A 9,827-nucleotide genomic window follows, 5' to 3' on the forward strand; every position below is an offset into this window, starting at 1 on the left:
AAAATCCGAAAAGGGCTCAGTAGCCCCCTGCAGGATCTTGGTGAGATTGCCGCTAACTTCCCCCTTATTTGGTAGTGATTTCCATGCCTTAATGCAAACATCATTTATCTGTTGATACACTTCAGGGGGATATCCTGTCTGAGCATTAGCAAAGCGGCCTTGTCCTAAGAGCATGTCTCTGTCCCAAGCCTGAAAATTCCAGCATAAATGACCTCCAATCCAAGTATTGGCCTGGACTCAAACATGCCCGTGCTAGGCTCACCCAATCAGAGGGGGTCATGCAGTATCTCTTTATAGCTTCCACCTGAGCTACAGTAAAAGAGGCTGTAATCCCATAAGTCCAAACAGACTCAGCCAGGGACTTAATTGCTTTAAATTCTAGAGGCTCATTAAATCTCTGTTGATTACCGTCTTGAAAAACTGGGAAGGCGTGTTCTGCTTGAGCAGTTTGCCAAGTATCCGGGCAAAACATATGCCCATTGGCTCCATGTTGATATGGAGGAGGACCTAAAGCGGCTTGACCGGAAGGTCTTTCTACATCATCTAAAGGGGTATGACCAAAAGTTCTTTCTACGTCCTCATTAAGCACAGGTTGGCTTAGCTTATGTTCTCCCTTTTTTATATGGCTCCTTTTCATCTGTTGAATAAGTGCTCTCTCTTCTTCCTCCTCTAACTTGCTGGAACTTCCTCTTTCTGATTTTAGCTCGGATAGATCTGGGTATAGTTGCCCCCTTTTGCCCTGTTTACTGTCTCCCTTTTCACTGATCGCCTTCTCTGACCTCTCCTCCTGTAACTGCTCCAGTGCTGACTGTCCATTTTCTATAACCTCACAGCAGCGCTGGTCCTCCAGGCAGCCTCTAATCAATTTCCAAATGGTGCGGACTCCTGCCATTAATGTGCCCTGTTCATAGGCAAAGTCCAAAACCCTCCCTAATTTTTCCCCACGAAGCTACTGTAAGGCTCCAGGACACTATGAACCAAGGAGCTACAATGTTGCATTCATCAAGGAAACTCTGTAAAATACCTTTCTTTAACTTTAGTCCTTTTGAGCGTTGGAGCTCATCCAGGGCCAGAAAAATTTGGATGTGACATCGCAGCACCCATCTCAGTTATTAAAAATTTTATTTTCTTTTACTCTCTTTTTTTTTTTTTACTTTCACTTTAGGCCTGTATTTCTTCCCGGGTTGCCACTCTCTCTTTATCTACAGAGAAGAGCCCTGTATTATGCCCGCTTTAATCACGGATTCCCACTTACCTGGGAACTTTCCAGTGCATTACCCTGACTGCCAGGAGTTCTGAATCCCTTGTGGAATTAGTTCCCCGTATGGGCCACCACTTGTCGCAACCACCTCGACCAGCAAGGAAGACACGACCCGGGATTCTTCTCAAAGCAGTTTATTCAGGAACCTTGTTTGCTAGCTTCTCTCTCCTCCCCTCCCCCCCCCGCCCCCGTGCTTCAGTTATAAGCCTCCTGGATGGCCAATCCCGAGGTGCAACATGGCATATACTAATAGGGTCGCAAACACGGAAGCAAGCCAGTAGCCAAGCCATAGCCATATAAGGAGTTGTTTTTCACAGACAGCACTCTCCATCCGGAAAGCAGAAGGCGGAATCCAGCACCATCTTTGGTCGTGGCCGAGCCATGTGGCCGCACAATCTTTGGTCGGCTCCCACAGCTCTCCACAGCGCCCCATGCTCTCCAAGGCCATGGGGTCATGGTAATTATTGCGCTCCTGCTTGTTATTACATTCACAGCTGATTTTCATATCCAATAAAATCCTTTATCCCTTCTTGACCAAACACTAAACATTCCCTTCTCATCCCTATATTGGACAGGCTTGAAATGCAAAGTTAACATATAACAAGGAGGAAACCTTAGAAAGACACTAGTTAACATCAATTAACACTTGGTAATTCTTATCTTTAACAGATCCTCTGAGTGTGTCTGAACATTCCATCTTGCAGGCTTCCCTGGATATTGTTCCACTGTTGCTTCCATTTGAGTGTGATGGACTCAAAGCTGTTTTCCTGCAACATTAATAGCCAATGGTGTAGTTAGCAACACTGAGTAAGGTCCTTGCCACTTTGTTTCCAGTTCAGAAGCATGTTGCCTTTTTACCCACACCAGCTGTGCAGACAAAATAGAATCGGTGCAGTTTTTCTCAGAAGGCCAGTGTGCCTCAGCTACCAAAGGAGAGACACTTGCAAGAACATGTTGCAAAGCCTTCAGAGACTGTGTATGATTGTGGTTAAACATTTTTGTTAATATAGTTTATCAAGTTTAGGAGCCAAAGAGGGTGTTGTATAATAAATATTTTTGAAAGGAGTGAATCCTTTAACACAAGGTGTGTATTTTTCTTGAAAGAGAGCAATAGGGTGGAGGCTGAGGCAGTCATGGCCATCTCTGTAATTAATTTAAGTTTCTTTAAAGTCGTATTCATTCTCTCTATCTGCCATCAACTCTGAGATCAATAAATACAATGGAACTTCCAATTTATTCCTAGTTCCTTAGCTAATAATTGAATAATTGGGCCATGAATGCTGGGCCATTGCTAATGGTAAACCAAATCAAGGATTTATTTCATGGAGTAATTTTATAGCTGTTACCTGAGTGGTTTTGTTTTTTGTGTGGAATGCCCAGCCCAGCCTGAAAAAGTGTCCACTAAAACAAACAGATACTTATACCTCTGCTCTCCATGCTTTAACTCTATGAAGTTCACTTCCCAAAATTCATCAGGGGAGGATACATGCTTAAGAGACTTCTCCACCTATTCCAGCTTTCCAGTATTTACCTATTGGCAACTTTCTACCTACATTACATAGGCTTGTCAGGCTGAGGACCCACTGGTTTTAAACACAGATTTAGGCAGTGGTCCAGGGCAATTTTACCAGAGTGCCAAATATCCAGGTATAAACAGACAGAAGGCTTGAGCCTGTATCCATTTTTCACAAGTTTAGTCTCCACATTTGCACACTTGTTACCATTGTTTTGCCTTCTTCCTTTAATCTTAATGACTAGCAGCTCTAGAGACTCCACTGCTTTTAGAGTGGTTTCCCTTGCTAGTTGATCAGTTTGGTTTTTTTCCCTGAACTTCAAAGTCTCTAGTTTCTTTAAGTCCTGTTTACTACTCTGAACCTCAGTCTTAAGCTTGGAGACATCTTCTGTTTTATCCTCTTCCTTTAATCTCATCAATTTCATAATTCCAAGCTTCTTCAAATTATGCTGATTTTGTGATTACATGCTATTGCACATGTTTCATGTGGGTTGATATAAGAAACCCATTCTGACCTTAAAACAAATGTGGCATCACAGTGACTTTGTGTACATAATCCTCATCTAATGACAATTGAGGTCAGACATGCCACTGGAACATCACAGACTATTTATCTAATCTCCAGTGTGACATCACATTTCTGTTATGACACAATCAGCCCACTCTGACATTAAAATTCCTGTGTGACATCACCTTGCCATAGAGATATCAATAATCACAAACCTCTCCTGTCATGAATTTATTTATTTTTTATTTTTTATTCTGAAAATATCATACAGAGGGGTTACATTTTATGGGCAAGATGATAAGTACATTTCTTATCAAATATTATTGCCTCCCCCTTTTTTCCTCTTCCTATCCCTTTCCATCCCCTTCCATCCCCCATACTACCCTTTATGTCCCCCCACCACACCGCAACCAAGTCCCATGGTTTCCCTTACTTGCAATAACTAGTATATGTCTAAGACAACCAGAAAAGTTCAGATAAGTTGATGTTAGATGAAATGAACCCCAAGATAAGTAATCATTTTTTTTCCTTTCTTGTGATTGTTTCTAACATATATATAGATGATTTCTTTGTTGCTTTGTATGTCCCTCTCCCACGGTATAACCCCTGCTTTCACTGTATTTGATGTTGGTATAATTTTGGAGGGGAAGGGAAAAAACCAAATTGTTTAAATTGGGATACAGGTGGACCCATTGCAACAATGAGATGTATGAGTCATTATGTCCTAATAAATTTTGTAAAATATAATCATTGCAATACTTTAGGTCCTTTGTGAACTCATAATTTGTTTTCAACCTCATAGGATTTCAGATATGACATGTGATACAAGAAAAACATTGGAATAGCAAGACCATGGTGATATCACTGTCAAACATTGTGACCATTGTGTCACATTGTGACATCACAAACGCATTGGGACATCACAAATCCATTGTAACCTCCTCACCATGATGGAATCATCAAATATTTGTGTCACCAATACATTATTATGACAAGTTATTGTGAAATCACATTGCCATTGTGTTAGCACTGTTTTATAGTTTTCACAAACCTAGTATGACCTCATAATGCTTAAGAAAAATCCTTGCCTTTAAAGCTCTCTCTGTAAACATCTATCCTGACTGTGAATTAGTAGCAATTGAAATTTGACATTACCATGATAATACAGACTCGTTGTCCCATCACTAACCTATTGTTTCCTCATCACTCTGTGACAGCACAAACATAATGAGAATTCACATTGCCGTTTTGACATCATGATCACATTGTGACATCCCAGACTTATTTTTAAATATCATGGTCTTTATGACATCACAGTCCCTTTGTGGACCATATCGTCATTGTAAATAATGACAATTGAGATCAGAATTGACATTGGAACATCACAAACACCTTGTGACTTTGTCACCTGTGTGACAGAACATTGTCATTATGACACCATCAGATCACTGTGACATCACAAATCTGCAATGACATCAAAATATTATGACATCAAATTATTATTGTGATATCACTGACACATTGTGAAAGGCCTATCCTGTGATTTCAATATATTTCAAAAATGCCATGTGGGTTCATATCAGATGTCACATTGCTATTGTGGTATTTCTAACCCATTGTGATATCCAAAGTGTCCTTTCATAAATTTTATAATATGATGCATTCTGATTTCTTAGGTCCCTTCTGAGCTCATATTTCAGATGAAGCATGTGATATTAAAAATGCACTGTAACATCATGACCTCTCTGGCATCACACTTCCAGGCATTATGAAAATTTTAATTCATGTTACATCACAAGGCTGTTAGGAGTTCATCACATCTGTGACAATACATTCACTTTGAACCATCACACTCCCTTTGTGAACACATCCTCTCATTGTGAATAAATGATATTTGAAATCTGGCATGCAACTGTAACATCACCAATCTATTATCAGATCACAACCCTATTGTAATCTCATCACCAGTATGGTATCAAAAACTAATTTTGACATCAAAACATTATTAGGATATTATACTGTGACATTATGTTGCCCTTGTAATATCACTGTCACTTTTTGTTTTCATAAACTTATTGCGACCTCATAACATTTTAGATAATTCATGGACTGGGGAGTCATGTTCCTTTTGTGAACCTCTATCCTCAATGTGAAATACTAGCAATTGAAATTGGACCCATGGCTTTGCTATTTCAAGCTTCTTGTAACATCACACACCCATTATGACTTCAGTACCACTGTGACATCGCAAACCCATTGTGATATCATATTTCCATTGACACATCATGATCACATTGTGACGTTCAAAACCTACTATATACTCTTAGCACCTTTGAAATATAACATGGCCTTTGTAACACCACATTCACTTTGTGTGCCCATATCATTGTGAACTGACAGCTGAGATTAGACATGTCATTGAGTATCATAGCTTTTGTGCCAATTTCACCAGTGTGATATCACATTGTTGTTATGACATCAGCTCATTGTGACATCACAAAACTACAATGACAACATACCCTATAGCATAACATTGTAATTATGACATCATAGATGCATTGTGAGTGCATATTTTGTGATTCTATTCTATTTAAAAGCTGGCATGTGTTTCGAATCAGAAAAGCATGTGTACTCATTACCATGTAACATCAAAAACCCGTTGAGACATCAGCAGCAGTGTGACATCACATTGTTTCTATAGTACCACAGTTCACTGTGACATCAGAAAATGACAATATCATCATAGCATCATGATATCACATTGTCATTGTCACATCATAGACACATTGTGAATTCTTTTATGGGATTGCACTCTATTTTAAATGTGATATCAGAAACAAATTAAGACTTCATAACCATTATTACATTACAATCACATTGTTACATTACTTCACATCGCTACCACACTGCAACATCATAAACTTACCCTGTACGTTTGTGACATGCTGCTTTCATGATATCTAAGGCCCTGTGTAAGCTCAGAATCTCTTTTCAAAATCATAATTTTTCAAGTATGACTTACAGTATAAGATATTCAGTGGAACATCAGGACCATGGTGACATCAGATTGGCAGATATCATGGCCATTGTGTCACATGGTAACATCACAAACTTGTTAGGAATGCAGAAATTTATGACAACACATGCCTTTGAAGACATCACAATCCCATTGTGAACTCATAACTCATTCTGAGTTAATGATAATTGAGATCCAGCATGCCACTGTGACATCACAAACCTATTGTAACTTCATCACCATTATGGCATCACCAACAAATTGTGACATCAAACGTTATAATGACATGATACTTTGACATCACATTGTGATTTCGCTGTGCCAGTGTGTTTTCAGAAACCTAGAAAAATTCATGGCCTATAGGAATTGAAGGTCCTTCTGTGAAATTGTAAATCACTATGAATGAATATTAATTGATATTGGACATGTGATTGTGGTATTACATAATCTTGACATCATAAAATCTGTGATCTCATCACCTGTGACATCAAAAATCCATTGTGTCATTACATTGCCACTGAGACATCATAATAACATCATGACATTCCAAAGCTATTATGATCTCATAATACTTTGGAAAAAACATGGCACTTTTGAGCTTAAAATCCCTTTGTGTACCCATATCCTCATTGTGAACAAATGACAATTGATATCAGACATGCCATTTAATATCACAAATCTCTGTGATATAAACACCAGTGTGACATCACAATGTCATGTCATTGTGACATCATAGAGACATTGTGAATGTGTATTCCATCATTTCATTCTATTTCAAATGTGGCCTCACAGCATTGTTACATCACAATGCATTTGTGACCCAATATTGCCATTGTAATATCACTAACACACTGTGACATCACAAACATCCTACCCTTAGTTCATAATGAGGATATTGGTACACAAAGGGACTGTGATGTCACAGAGGTCATGTCTTTTTTCAAAGGGGCTAAAGTGACCATAATCAGTGTGGGATGTCACAATGGTTTTGAGATGTCGCAGATTTGATGAGGTCAATACTGGTTAGTGATTTCATTTGTTTGTAATATCGCTTGACATATCCAATGAGAAGTGCTACTAGTTCACAATGAATATACAAGTTCCACGGAAGGAGTTTGAAGTCCAAAAGCCATGAATTCTCTCAAATGATTTCTGGTCATATTAGGTTTGTGAAAACACAATGGAACAATGATATCATAATGGGAATATGATGTCACTAAATCAAATCATAACAATATTTTGATGTCACATGTAGTTGTTTATGCCATTCTGCTGATGGGGTCACAATAAGTTTGCAATATCGCAATGGATTGAAAATATGAAAATGGCATTTTAAGTTTCAACTTTCATTAGTCCATAATGAGTAGATGAGCTCACAAAGAGACTGTGTTGTCTCTGAAGGCATAAGTTATAACAAGCATGAAGATTCCAAACAGGTTTCTGATGTAACAATGTGAAAATATGGTCATGGTGTTTGAAAAGGTGATGTCACAGTGGTCATGAGATCACAGTGTATTTCTTATGTCAGATACTATATGTGAAAAATTTGAGGTCAAAAACAGATTTTGAGCTCACAAAGGGCTTAATATATCACAATGGCAGCATATCACAAAGGTTATGAGGAGAGGACAGGTTGGTGATAGCACAGTGGGTTTATATCAAAATGGCAATGTGATTTCACAATTGTTATGAGGTTGCAATGGGTTTCTAATATGAACCTACCTGCCTTATTGAAATAGAATGAAATCACAGAATAGGCATTCAGAAAGTGTCTATGACTTCACAATGACAATGTGTTGTCATAATGCTATGATGCCATTGCAGATTTGTGATGTCACAATGAGTTGATGCTGCCATAAGGACAATGGGATATTACATTTTGGAGGATGTTAAAAAGAATTTGTTATGTTACAATTGCATGTCTGATCTGCAGTGTCGTTTGGTCACAATAAGGTATGGGAAGGAGCTGGGTGCTATTGGCTTAAACCTATAATCCTAGCTACCCAGGAGGCTAAGATCTGGGGATTGCGGCTCAAAGCCAGCCTGGGCAGCAAAGTCCGTGAGTATCTTATCTCCAATCAGCCACCAGAAAAGTAGAATTGGTGCTGTAGCTCAAGTGGTAGAGCACTTGCATTGAGCTGAAGATCTCAAGGACAGCACCCAGGCCCAGAGTTCAAACCCCATGACCAGAAAAAAAAAGTTATAGGTAAACAAAATTTCTGTGATGTCAGAAAAGCCAAGTGTATTGTCAACTGTGCTAATAGGTCATAGCAGGTTTGGGATGGTACAATGTGACGGTGATAGCACAATAGGTTTTTGATGTCACAATGGTAATGAGGCCACAATGGGTTTGTAATGCCAGTACAATTTTGCAACATCACAATAACATGTCCAAGTTTTATTGCTACTAGTTTACAGTGAGGATATAAGTTTACAGGAAGAGACTGGAATCCCAAAGACCATGAATTTTCTAAAATATTATGAGATAATGCCACATTTGTGAAAACACAATCGGACAGTGTTATCACAATGGCCATGTGATGCCACCATATCATGTATATAGTTTTCTTTAAAATATTTATTGTGATTGACCTAAATTTCACAAATTTCATAGAATTGTGAGAGAGTGATAGTTAAATTCTCAAGCACATTCTAACATTCATGAAGCAAATTGTAGTCCATAGTTTGGGAATTATATCAGCTTAGACAAAAAAGCTATTTCTTCCATAACAAGTAATATGTACATTCCTTTCCTTTTGGCTTTCTGTCAGCTTTTCCCTCTAGCTCCCTCATTCCCTCCCTCCCATCACTGCCCTTGAGTTGCTTAGTTCATTTTCATTAATGCCCAATGCAGCTGATGCATCCTTCTGGTGTGGTTTCTTCTATCTATCTCTGATTCTATGTCCTCTTTTGGTTTCCCTCAGATACATGCATATATACCTTAACTGTAGTCAGTAGCTTTGGGTTATTTTGAAATGAAACAAGATGACTGGAAGTTCTTTGTTTGTCGAGTCCTGTTTACTTTGTTGTATCTCTTTACATGTTGTATTTAATATCTACATATCAAGGAGCTCGTTTTCCATTTGTCTCTTTTGGCTTACCTCACTCAAAATTATTTTTCTAGTTCCATCCATGTCCCTACAAATGCCATTATTTTGTCCTTTCTAATGGCTGCATAATATTCCATTGTATATTGGTACCACCATTTTTGGATCTATTTATCCATTAGGATCATCCTGTAGGGTATCTGAGTTGTTTGCATATCTTGACTATTGTGAGCAGTGCTGCATGTTTAAATGGAAGTGCATGTGTACTTATATCCTGGTTCTTGTTGTTCAGCATAGATGCCTAGGAGTGATATGTCTGGGTCATTGGGAAGGTCTATGTTTAGTTTTCTGAGGTACCACCAGACTGCTTTCCAAAGTGGTTGTGTTAGTGTCCATTCCCAGCAGCAATACAATAGAGTTCCTTTCTCTGCATTTGTCAATGGCTCCCTCCAGCCTTTGTTTTTGTCTGACCTTAGAATGCA

The sequence above is a fragment of the Dipodomys spectabilis genome, unplaced genomic scaffold (genome assembly GCF_019054845.1).
Source record: "Dipodomys spectabilis isolate Male_0828 unplaced genomic scaffold, ASM1905484v1 ptg000533l, whole genome shotgun sequence".
Taxonomy (NCBI): domain Eukaryota; kingdom Metazoa; phylum Chordata; class Mammalia; order Rodentia; family Heteromyidae; genus Dipodomys; species Dipodomys spectabilis.